General features: G+C 34.0%; 2 long non-coding RNA genes across 2 annotated transcripts; one reads left to right on the top strand and one right to left on the bottom strand.

Annotated features, from left to right (window-relative positions):
• Nucleotides 1–9,938: 9,938 nt before the first annotated feature.
• LOC138911839 (uncharacterized) lies at nt 9,939–10,952 on the bottom strand. Its single transcript, XR_011417493.1, has 4 exons — nt 10,770–10,952; nt 10,597–10,697; nt 10,149–10,262; nt 9,939–10,089 (listed from the first exon to the last, which is right to left on the bottom strand). It is a non-coding gene; the product is annotated as an uncharacterized lncRNA (long non-coding RNA).
• Nucleotides 10,953–11,713: 761 nt separating this feature from the next.
• On the top strand, nt 11,714–12,704 carry LOC138911935 (uncharacterized). Its single transcript, XR_011417565.1, has 4 exons — nt 11,714–11,891; nt 11,964–12,064; nt 12,399–12,512; nt 12,572–12,704. It is a non-coding gene; the product is annotated as an uncharacterized lncRNA (long non-coding RNA).
• The last annotated feature ends 225 nt before the right edge of the window (nt 12,705–12,929 follow it).

Below are 12,929 nucleotides of genomic sequence, written 5' to 3'. Positions count from 1 at the left end.
ATTAATCAGTGCGTTTTTTGCCTTAATTGGAGGTGGAGCGGGAATAAATCCTTTAACAGGGACGTGCTCTAATTTTATTACTAAAATCTCAAAATATTTAAAAGCCTTTATGGCCCATCCTGAGTCTCTCTCCTGAAACTCACTGCATGCATTTGATAAATAGTCCATAGCACTATCAATGAGTGGGACTAAATCAAATCCATCATAAACTGATATGTAAGCAGTTGAAAAATGCTTTAGTGTTTCAACACAACTACCTTCATCTGTGAATTTTACATACATTCCATAAACTTTTATACTAAATTTAATAGAAATGTATTCTTCACTCCAACTAGTCAGGATTTTTAAAATATTAGCTTGACATTTATTATAGAAGTCTTTAATATCAATGCATTCCGTTCCCGGAGCCTGCACTCGATATGACTTTATTGGAAATTCACTTTTCGAAGCCATCTCAATTATTTCGAGATTTTTATACCTCACTACTGCACTCTTATGCTTCTCCGATGTTATATGTTTAAGATATCCCGATTCAGGGTAAACATCACCACACAACTCACATAGCTTTTTTTCCTGTGTCTTAATCCTTTTTTCCATGCTTTTTTTTGTGGAGTCCATTGCATTCCTTTTCCTTTTACCAGCGGCTTTTGACGTAGAAGGTTGTTCATCCACATGATTCTGCTCATTCATCAATAGGTTGTATGCATTATTCGCCCAAGCAGACTTTTTATATTGCTCATCAAATTCTTTTATATAACTCATATGATCCTCAGATGTAGTAGCATGCTTAAGATATTCCGTTTCAGGGTAAACCTCTTTACACAACTCACAGACCATTTTTTTCTGGGGCTTAATCCCTTTTTCCTGGTTTTTAGTGGTAGAGTCCATTGCATTCCTTTTAGCAGCGGCTCTTGACGTAGAAGGCTGCTCATCCACATGATTCTGCACATTCATCAATAGTTCGAATGCATTATTCGGCCCATTACACTTTTTATAATGTTCGTCAAATTTGGAACTTTCCAAACTTTTTTGACATAAGTCACAAATAATTTTTATATTACGCACTTTTTCATGAGGGTTTTTCGAACACCCCTCATAATGGGACTCGAACACCGACACGTTAATATGCTCGTTGCAAATATCGCACTGCACAGACGCCATTATAAAAATTGTCAAATAAATCAAATTAGATTGAATAAAAAAATTGGAGTTAGAAAACCGACGATGTTTCTGTATTCCTTTGCATTAAAGAACTAATTTTAAATATTAAGCAGTCGAATGTTCAAACCATGTTTTTCCTAAGTTCACGTTGATTGGTTCATGATGGGTTTGTGTGTGTGTGTGTGTGTGTGTGTGTGTGCATGTGTAAGGGTGGGAAAGATCTGTGATGGCGACTCAACAGGGGTGTGTATGTCCAGGTGTTCTTGTTTACTTGGGTGGGTTCAAAAGATTTGTAAAGATTTCATATTATCGCTAACAGGTTTGACAACCTGTACTCTCAGGTTATTTTGTCCAATACAACAATAGCTGCAAGTAGCTATGGGTTCTAAAGAAATATCCGATATTGGTTGGTTGGGGGAGGATCTTATAAAGATTGTAACAGGTTCAAGCCTATACTCTCAGGTTATTCTGGCCAATACAACTTTAGCTGAAAGTAGCTATATTAAAGGCTATTTCACATTTCTTTCATGGTTTAAAAAGGAAATCACACACACCAGGGGTTTTCTCAAAAGTAAACTGAATACATTCACTTTCTATACCACATTTCTGGTAACAGAACACACATAAAACAGGTCTTTGAGTAGGCAAAAGGTTTCAATTGTTACCTGCATTGTCACCAAAAAACAACCTCACATCTAGCCAACAATAAAAAAATCCTTGAACCCTTGAATCCTTGAATACTCATATTATAGCGTTAAAAAGGTTTCAATCCTTCAGAGAGAGAGGGTGACACCCTCTGGATTGGATTTTCTGTAAAATAAGTATAAAACATAGACTGTGAAATTAATAATTTAGTGGTAACCATTCTAACTTAAAATATAATATTTAGTTGTAATCAAAAATATTCAGGGTAACCTGGACTTGATAGAGTGTTAGGATCAAATGATATTTAAATGATAAGGAAAATTCTTTACAATTATTTTATTCGTTTTAGTACAATCCGTGCACAATGGGTTGATAGGAAGAACTTTACATCACGCGATTTTGAAAATTTTTTGCATATTTTTCCGCAGAAGGGGGGGGAGATTGAGAGATAGACATGCAGTAGATTTTTAAGGACACTGCTTTTAAAACTAATTTCATACAAATCGTACATTTCCCCTAGACTCGAACCGGGTTTGGAACTCGACTAAATCCAGGTGGCGCACATTTCCCCTAGACTCGAACCGGGTTTGGAACTCGACTAAATCCAGGTGGCGCACATATTCCCTAGACGCGAACCGGGTTCGAAACTTGGCTAAAGGTTTGAAACCCGGCTAACACCAGGTGGCGCTAGTGGGATGGTAAAGCGCCCGTATGTCTATCTCTCAATCTCCCCCCCCTTCTGCGGAAAAATATGCAAAAAATTTTCAAAATCGCGTGATGTAAAGTTCTTCCTATCAACCCATTGTGCACGGATTGTACTAAAACGAATAAAATAATTGTAAAGAATTTTCCTTATCATTTAAATATCATTTGATCCTAACACTCTATCAAGTCCAGGTTACCCTGAATATTTTTGATTACAACTAAATATTATATTTTAAGTTAGAATGGTTACCACTAAATTATTAATTTCACAGTCTATGTTTTATACTTATTTTACAGAAAATCCAATCCAGAGGGTGTCACCCTCTCTCTCTGAAGGATTGAAACCTTTTTAACGCTATAATATGAGTATTCAAGGATTCAAGGGTTCAAGGATTTTTTTATTGTTGGCTAGATGTGAGGTTGTTTTTTGGTGACAATGCAGGTAACAATTGAAACCTTTTGCCTACTCAAAGACCTGTTTTATGTGTGTTCTGTTACCAGAAATGTGGTATAGAAAGTGAATGTATTCAGTTTACTTTTGAGAAAACCCCTGGTGTGTGTGATTTCCTTTTTAAACCATGAAAGAAATGTGAAATAGCCTTTAATATAGCTACTTGTATGAAAATTGTATCCTACTCTCACCCGCCTATGCGACACACACACACACACATACGCCACTGTAAAGCCGCCATCACCCTTGTTTGACAACCTTGCCTTTCTAGATCTTTTACACCCTCACACACACACAGCTATATATGTATTAAATGTCTATTCTTCAGTGACACAATGGAAGTCAACCAATCGAACTCTACCCTTCAGTACCAGATGTCACTTTTCCCTCAGTAATCACCAAAGGAAAACCCGAGGACAGGTCATCTGTACTCGAGGACGCACCGAGGACGCCACATAGAGAAAATTGTATGGGAGTTCCGCTTTTTCCTCTAGTACAACAACAAATTATAAGACAAGGAAAGAGAGCGCAATATATAAATACCGACTGCTCTGCTGACGTCGACAGCGGCCGAGCGTTTGGCCTAAGGAATTGTCCCCGATATGGGACGCCAGAACTGAAGGGTAGAAATTTATACCCATACACATAAACACATTTTGACGTAAGGCAATGTGTTGTTTACTATAAAATGAACCTCTGTAGGGTTTGTGTAGTTAGTAATATTACAAACCTTTGTTCAAAACTATCATGGACGACTCGGTTATAATTGTGGAGTTTGTCGATGAACCGGAGGTCATCGAAGAAATTAGTCCCACTGAAGTCATGCTTCGTGGAGTGTTCTGGCCTAAGAGCACCTCAACTCAGCGCACCATCGATGAAAACGACTCGATCATCATCGAGCAGAATACACCCAGGGACGAAATGAACCAGGCTGTATTGGAACCCGAGCTGCCGTTATCCCAGAGCACAGACGAGGATTTAGCCGTAAACCACGTTTTACGTCCACCAAACGAAGGCGAATCCACAATGAACTGGATTGATGGAATGTTTGGTCAACCATTCGACGAGGAAGTATTATATCAAGACACCCAGGAACCGGACCCAAGTTTCCCGGACGATGATCATTTGTTCAACGAGGTGAACGAAAATGATAATCCAATGGCTGTACTACTAAATGACAGCTGGAACAATGAACTAAAAAATCTTAATGTATAAATACAAAAGAAATAAAATGAATTTGAAAATTGAAATAATATTATTGTTGCCTATTTATTTGGGCTGGCTTGGAATATTCAGGATGATGATAAAATACTTTTATATAAAAATAAATAAAATTAATTTTAAATCTTAAAAACATTATTCTTGTTTATTTATTTTGGTTTCCTTGTAACATTCTGGGATATGTCCAAATGTCTGGATGAAGTCGGGATTTTAGTGTGAAGTTGTGTATCAACAAAATATGCATAAGCAAATCGTTGCGCAGCCAAAATTTCTTTACTCCAGGACAGAAACAACACACGTAGTTGCTCGATTTCGATTTTTCATAACTGAAGTTGTGTATTTTTAAAGTGTGTACTTTCAAACCGTTGCGGTTAGTGAAGGATTTTTTTATAGGACATAACTCGCAAGTAAACGTTTTCATCCTGTATCTGAAGTATAAACTGGATGATCTCAAAATAAAATTCGTTTATAAAGGCTGTGGAAACCTCATTTATTTATATATCAATATATGTGTGTATATGTTTACTAGGGCTGTTTTTTATAAGGAATTTTTATCTCACCCTTTTAAACACAAGATATTTGTGCAAAATAGCTTAAACAAAAATCCAAAAAATTTTAAATTAAGTGTAAGGGCTTGCGCAATGGTCTCAAAGTTTCCAAAAAGATTACTCATACGGCACGTAAGCCAGTATGAGTTTTGGGTAGGCAAATCTTTTCCCATATCTAGACTTGTCAAATATTTGATTTCGTTCAAAATCGTTAACAAAATGGAGAGCACCTTTTTTTTGGTTGGAAAGCTGAATCTGAATTCAAATCTGAATGCAATATCAATCAAAGCGCCAGGAGGCATTCACCAGGCAAGGTGGATGGCCAGAGCCATTTATTCCATGAAAATACTTATGTTTCAAAGGCAATTTAACATTAGCAACGACGAAAAAATAGCTCTGGAAGATATTTGTGTGTTTGTCGTAACGGAATATTTAAAAGTGTGGTTTACCTGCACTAATGCTAAGAAATCGCCGTATCTAGATTTTCAGTTCATCGGACGAATGAAAAACTATGAAAAAATAGATCAAACTGCGTCTTCAGTAGCATTAAAAAAAATGTTAAACCATTTATGGTACCTTACAGATGAAACGGCTTCGCTTGCGTTTTTTGACGAAGAAATTCCAGTAATTGAAAAATCGCTAATGGTTAAAAGCTTGCAAAATGAAGAGAACTCGTGTGAAGAAAAGAATAACACGGCTTAACAAGAAAAGACAGACGGATGTGGCTTGATGGACTCTCCTGGTGATGCTCATAAAGAATATATATACTTTATAGGGTCGGAAATGTCTCCTTCACTGCGTTCCAAACTTTTGACTGAAATTATAATACCCTATACCCTATAATGCAAGGATATAACAAAATAAATAAATTTTTGAATTTTCGGTACAATTATATTGCTTTGTTTGTTTTTAATTATTGTTACCACTGTAATTTAAATTGTTAAGCCTGCCGCCAAATCGAATTGCCACTTATGCGAATATAGCACTACCAACATATAGTATGGCAGATCTACTTGAGAAAAAACCAGCGAAGCAGCAACACAACGTTTTTTAAAGCTCTCTATTATAATTTAAAATTTGATTTAAATAAAGACCGCTACATAAATTTGTCAACCTTAAACTGTTTCGCCTATTACTAACATCGGTGCCACGATACACTCTTAAGAGGGTCACCCCATGTTACTTCTTTAAAAAATAGGTTTATAGCTTTTTATCCACATATTCTGCATATGGCTTGGGGGCGATAAATTAAAAAAAAAATTTTTTGATTCTGTGGTGCGACTCCCTTAAATATTGGAACTTATATAGCCATAGCAATTTTATTTTTCTTTACCCGTTTTTAAAGGTGACAAGGTTACCTTTATGTTTAGACTCAATAAGTAATGACAAGTCTACGCCACCTATATGAAATGAAAATTTTTGATCAAGGGCAACAGTACGTATGAGTGATAAACTTAAAGGTCAATGCGCAAGCACTAAATCGCATTTTTTTAAACTTTTTCTTTTTGGTATGTCTTAAATGCACCAATGCGCAAAGTATAAGGGGGTGAGAGTAGGACCTTAGAATTTTTCATACAAAAAAAAACCACCCTAATGTTTACATATATATATATGCATATGCATATATATATATATATATATATATATATATATATATATATATATATATATATATATATATTTATATATATATATATATATAATCTCGTGATAAATAAGGGTTTTCCGAGTATAAAAGGCTATGTGTTATTCAATAAATAAATTAGTATACATCAGTAATTTCACTGAGAATAACCACCCCGTATAAGTTCTCATAGAAAATGGTATGTGTAATTGTGAATATATGCTATACTATACTAAATTTCTTCATATCATAGGACTTTATATACATCCTGAATGAGATGAAACCTGCGATTGGTTACACTAAAATTGAAAATCTATGTATTGGATATGAATACAAGATCATTGATTGCAAACTGAAGAAAACATCTTATGGAAATAAAATAGCTCTTTATTTAACAGACAAGGACAACGAACAGATTTGGATATTTTTACCTAAAAGTTATGTAAATAAGTTTTCTACCAAGACACCATTCAGGAAATTGAGTGAAAATGGTATTTCTCATATGGTATATAAGGGAAAAGTAAATAAGAACAGTTTCCCAATATAAACGAGTGAGTTTCCTTATTCTACATCAGTCCATTTAAGAACATCTAAGAGTGAAAGTCAACCAAAAATGCTAGCCAAACAAATTGCGCTGTTTCTTATTCAATTCGAAGACATGGTTTTCGAGGAACACGTCCGAAGGCTGGAGCATTTGAAATATACGTTGGAGGACTTGGAGGAAAAAGAACTAATTTACTCGAAGTACGGATTTCACTACAAACTTTGTCCCAGTGTCATAGCCTTCCTAGTTTAAAAGACGAAGCCCTTAATATTATGTTAAAGTATTATAAGTTAAATCAAAGATTGTATAAAACCCCAACAATAAATAATCTTAATTGATACTGATATTCTATTAAGTTTGACTTTTTTATTTTAAAATATTTTTTTAAGATTTTTAGAATTAGCTTATCATTATAGTTAAAATCATTTCGCTTAAAATTTTTTAAAAAGCAGTTTAATGATTTATTTTTACTTTTATAAAGTCCATAGGGAATGCAATAATGCCCACAAGTGTCTGAAAAATAACCTTGAAGTTGCTGTTTGTTAAACAAATATTTGGTTGAGTTTTTCCTTAAAAATGATATAAATTCTTTTGGTTGAGGATATTGCCCATATGAATCAAAATATTCAGCTGATTTATTACTTTTGAAATAGAAGGCAATCCAATGAGTACCGGGTTGACTTGAAGAATCAGTCTTGGCGATAATTAACGCAGGATACTTGTTTATGGTTTTTGGTAATTGATCACAAGGGAAGACACCTTTTAAAATATCTTTTGTAAATCCATTTTTAGAAAGTAAATTATCAATTTGTAATGTATTCATTTTAATGAAGTACTCGAATATTTCGATTTTTATCAATATCAAACATAGAGTCGTATTCACAATATACCAAACACGTTATTGCTTCAGTAAGTGGTTCAGAAAATCTTCCTTCAATTCGGATGGTTCCTTGAGTTAACAAATTTGAGCAAACAGTTGTGTTTGAGTGATCTGCAGTTAGATCAAAAGCTAATATAAAACTATTTGTATCAAACATTTCCTTTGTAATTTGTAGTCCTCGATCGTAATGTTTAATCCCACAAGATTTGAATAACATATTATATCCTCTTGAACTTTTAACATTTTCGACGTTTGAATAATCAAACTCAAGAGCTTGAGAAGGTATCTGAACTCCATTAACTAACAGGTTCAAACGTTGAATTTTAAAATGTTCAAAATTAAATGGATCTAATCCACGATTTCCAGAGTAGGATCGGTTTTTTATCATGCAGAATGCTAGAAAATTTGGGATCTGTCCAATAACTGCGTTATCTATCGATAATGTATTATTACCAGGATAAATGGTAAAAGATTTCACTTCTACTTTGTTAAACGGATATAATGCATTATTAGTTTGTAATACATGATGATGAGCCAATAAAATACTTGGGTTAACTGTTATATGATTCATGAAAAGTTGTGCTTCTAGTATCTTTAAATTTGATTCAGTACCGGATTCCATTAAATAAAATGCTGTTTTTTCAATATTGAAATTAATTCTCACATCAACGTTATTTACAAGAAATTTTGGTTGATTCAATATATCTCCATGAATTTTACCGAATAATTCTACCTTATTACTATTTTGAAATATATTTTTAAGGGTTTCATTGGTTGCAGGGTAAACATATTTGCCTGCAGTTATTCGCCCGAAATTTGAGAAATAACCTTGAGAGGCCAAGTGACTTTCAGAGGCATCACTCCCATAGTTTAAAACTGTTTGCAAATAAGCTCTGTAATGATAATTATTATCATTTTGTGACACCAATATGTTATTTAGATAAACTGATGAACTCCTAAACATTGAGTGTAAAATATTGTTTACTACACCGACATCGTTTCCTTCAATGACTGTATTGTCATTTTTTCTAAGTTGCACAATAAGCCGTAAATAAACGCTAGATAAATCCCTGTAGGTTTCACCATTTCCTAGGCAAACAAATTCTATTGACGAGGCTCCGTCCAAGGAAGCAATTGGATTATATGAGACTTCTTCAGTTCTTAAAATAGAACTTTGTGTTGGATGTGGTGCAAACAAATCTAATTCACTTTTCATACATTCGATACGGTTACTCATTTTGATTTAGAAAAAATATCTTTTATATTTAATTTCCTTGTTGCTTTTTTTTTTATGATGCGTCTGGGTATGGTTGCGTTGTCGTTTAGATGCTAAATGAGATCTTTTTTTTCTAGTACTCCTCTTTTTATTTCTTTTCCCGTTTCCATTTTGAAAGCGTGTCATTTTATCAATTGCTTTATTTGACAGATTTTGTAAAGCAATTTTACTTTGTTCTTGAATTATATTTCTTAATGGTTTTCTACCAAATTCATTAATAACAGCCTTTCCAGTCTCAGCGGCCTGATTTTTTATAGCAGTTATTCCCGAAAGAAAAAGGGGTTTAATGTAATTAAAAAGACCACTAAAGAAATTTCCAATTCCTCGTCCTTGTTGTATTATTCGTGGTGATATATAAAGACTTCCTACACTCATAGAAATTTTCCGGTAAAATCGCCCTAAAAACAAGGAAAATCGCCCTAAAACGGGGGTCAATGGCGACTAGGCAACAAAATTAGGGCAAATTGCCCTAAAAATACGGGTGAATTTGTCATACATTTAGTGTGATTTTTCGTAGATCTAGGGCGATTTTTCTATTTTCAAAGGTAATTGCCCTAAAAATAAGAAATGAGACCCTTAAACTAAAGGCAGTTTCCTTTAAATCCAGGGCGATTTTTTTGAACTTATAGGCGAATTGCCCTGGAAATCGGAAAAAATACCTTTAAACTAAAGGCAATATTTTATAAATCTAGGGTGTTTTTCTGGATTTTAAGGCGAATTGCCCTAGAAATAAGGAAAAATATCCTAAAACTAAAGGCAGATTTTCAAAAATCTAGGGCATTTTCTCTGGATTTATAGGTGAATTGCCCTAAAACATGCAAAATGCTCCCCAAAATTTCACGGCCATTTTTCATAAATAAAAATACAATTTAAATATATTTTTTTTTTTTTTTTATATTTTTTTTTGTTGTTATTTACATTAACTACAAATATATTTACACAATTTATATTCTTGCTCCCGGCGTCCTTTTTTGTTTTTGCTGTCGGCACCAACACTGAATGGATCGCAAGCCAAATTAAAGTTGATTGTATCTCTATTAAATGAAAACGGTCTAATTATTATATGATAATTGAAAAAAAGAGAAGCACTTACCTTCAGAGCTTTCCAAAAATTTGAGCAGGTTTATTTCCTGTTGCTTCCTTACTCCTGCTTTTAATAAGTCCGACAAGTGGTTTGCGAAAGCTGGATCTGAAAAGCGTTCTCGATCTAAAAAAAAAAAAAAAATTTTATAAGAAATTAATATAAAAATGCACAGCCAACACACACAATTTTCATTTAGCCTGCGATTGCGTTTGCTGCTACTCCTAGAAAAAAAAAGAAGCAGCAAAAGCAAATTTCGAGCACTGACGAAATGTCGCAATAGAAATTTGGGGGTTGTTTTGGCATATGCACTTGTGAATGCGGTTTGTCCGGTGCATAAATACAGATTTCTTGTAAATATATATATATGTATGTGTGTATTCTGTTGCATCATTTTTTTAACTCAAGCATTATTTACATATACACATACATATATGTATACTCTTATTAATGATCTTACTTTGTTCTGCCACACTTCCGCTTCTGGACCGACTAGTTGAACAGGAATTTCTCCTCGTAGCTGCTTCCACTCAAATTTTTTAAAGTTTCAGCTGCATTTTCCTTTGTTACAGATATGTAAATTCAATTAGTTATTAATATCAAAATTGCACAATTATATATGTATGTACTCACCAGAAAACAGAAAAAGAATCGCCTCCCAAGTCCTTTAATAGCGTTTACATTTTTCACTTTTTCACAAACAAAAGGTTTCATACAAACACGTCTTTCACTGCCAAGCGCCCGAAAAATTATGACAAAGTCTAGACAATGCAACTCTTTCTACCCCCACCCTTGCCACTGCAGCGGACGAAAAGTAGCAAAGAAGAAGAAAAAGGGTGGACTTCTCTAAACTCAAATGCGCTCAGCATCAAAATTCACAGAAAAAGGTCCGCCCTAATATACACACACATTCACTTGTTTTGACCTGTCAACCACACACACATACACACATGTATTACATATGTATCCATTAATTGCGTCTTAAAATTTCGTTTGACTCTTCCTTGTTTTTAGGGCAATTTCAGAACATTTGTTTTGCTATTTTGTTCAACGTTTTAGGGCGATTTCGCCCTAAAAAGAAGGAATTACTTTTGGAGTCGACTCATAAAAATTCGCCCTAAAAAACAGGACAAATTAGCCTTTTTGGAAAAACTAACCCTAAAAAATATTTTCCATGGCGATTTTTCGTAACTTTAGGGCTAGCCACCCGTATAATAAGAAAATTTTTCGTAGTTTTAGGGCGACCTCGGTTTTAGGGCGACTTTTCTAGTATTTAGGTAAAAATTTCTATGAGTGTACACTCTTTTACACTCATAGGGCGAAATCGCCCTAAAACGTTGAACAAAATAGCAAAACAAATGTTCTGAAATTGCCCTAAAAACAAGGAAGAGTCAAACGAAATTTTAAGACGCAATTAATGGATACATATGTAATACATGTGTGTATGTGTGTGTGGTTGACAGGTCAAAACAAGTGAATGTGTGTGTATATTAGGGCGGACCTTTTTCTGTGAATTTTGATGCTGAGCGCATTTGAGTTTAGAGAAGTCCACCCTTTTTCTTCTTCTTTGCTACTTTTCGTCCGCTGCAGTGGCAAGGGTGGGGGTAGAAAGAGTTGCATTGTCTAGACTTTGTCATAATTTTTCGGGCGCTTGGCAGTGAAAGACGTGTTTGTATGAAACCTTTTGTTTGTGAAAAAGTGAAAAATGTAAACGCTATTAAAGGACTTGGGAGGCGATTCTTTTTCTGTTTTCTGGTGAGTACATACATATATAATTGTGCAATTTTGATATTAATAACTAATTGAATTTACATATCTGTAACAAAGGAAAATGCAGCTGAAACTTTAAAAAATTTGAGTGGAAGCAGCTACGAGGAGAAATTCCTGTTCAACTAGTCGGTCCAGAAGCGGAAGTGTGGCAGAACAAAGTAAGATCATTAATAAGAGTATACATATATGTATGTGTATATGTAAATAATGCTTGAGTTAAAAAAATGATGCAACAGAATACACACATACATATATATATATTTACAAGAAATCTGTATTTATGCACCGGACAAACCGCATTCACAAGTGCATATGCCAAAACAACCCCCAAATTTCTATTGCGACATTTCGTCAGTGCTCGAAATTTGCTTTTGCTGCTTCTTTTTTTTTCTAGGAGTAGCAGCAAACGCAATCGCAGGCTAAATGAAAATTGTGTGTGTTGGCTGTGCATTTTTATATTAATTTCTTATAAAATTTTTTTTTTTTTTTTAGATCGAGAACGCTTTTCAGATCCAGCTTTCGCAAACCACTTGTCGGACTTATTAAAAGCAGGAGTAAGGAAGCAACAGGAAATAAACCTGCTCAAATTTTTGGAAAGCTCTGAAGGTAAGTGCTTCTCTTTTTTTCAATTATCATATAATAATTAGACCGTTTTCATTTAATAGAGATACAATCAACTTTAATTTGGCTTGCGATCCATTCAGTGTTGGTGCCGACAGCAAAAACAAAAAAGGACGCCGGGAGCAAGAATATAAATTGTGTAAATATATTTGTAGTTAATGTAAATAACAACAAAAAAAAAAATAAAAAAAAAAAAAAATAAAAATTTAAATTTTTATTTTATTTATGAAAAATGGCCGTGAAATTTTGGGGAGCATTTTGCATGTTTTAGGGCAATTCACCTATAAATCCAGAGAAAATGCCCTAGATTTTTGAAAATCTGCCTTTAGTTTTAGGATATTTTTCCTTATTTCTAGGGCAATTCGCCTTAAAATCCAGAAAAACACCCTAGATTTATAAAAT

Source organism: Drosophila takahashii, chromosome 2L (assembly GCF_030179915.1).
Source record: "Drosophila takahashii strain IR98-3 E-12201 chromosome 2L, DtakHiC1v2, whole genome shotgun sequence".
Classification (NCBI taxonomy): domain Eukaryota; kingdom Metazoa; phylum Arthropoda; class Insecta; order Diptera; family Drosophilidae; genus Drosophila; species Drosophila takahashii.
The sequence above is the reverse complement of the archived record's forward strand: the minus strand, read 5'-3'. Positions and strand labels throughout refer to the sequence as shown.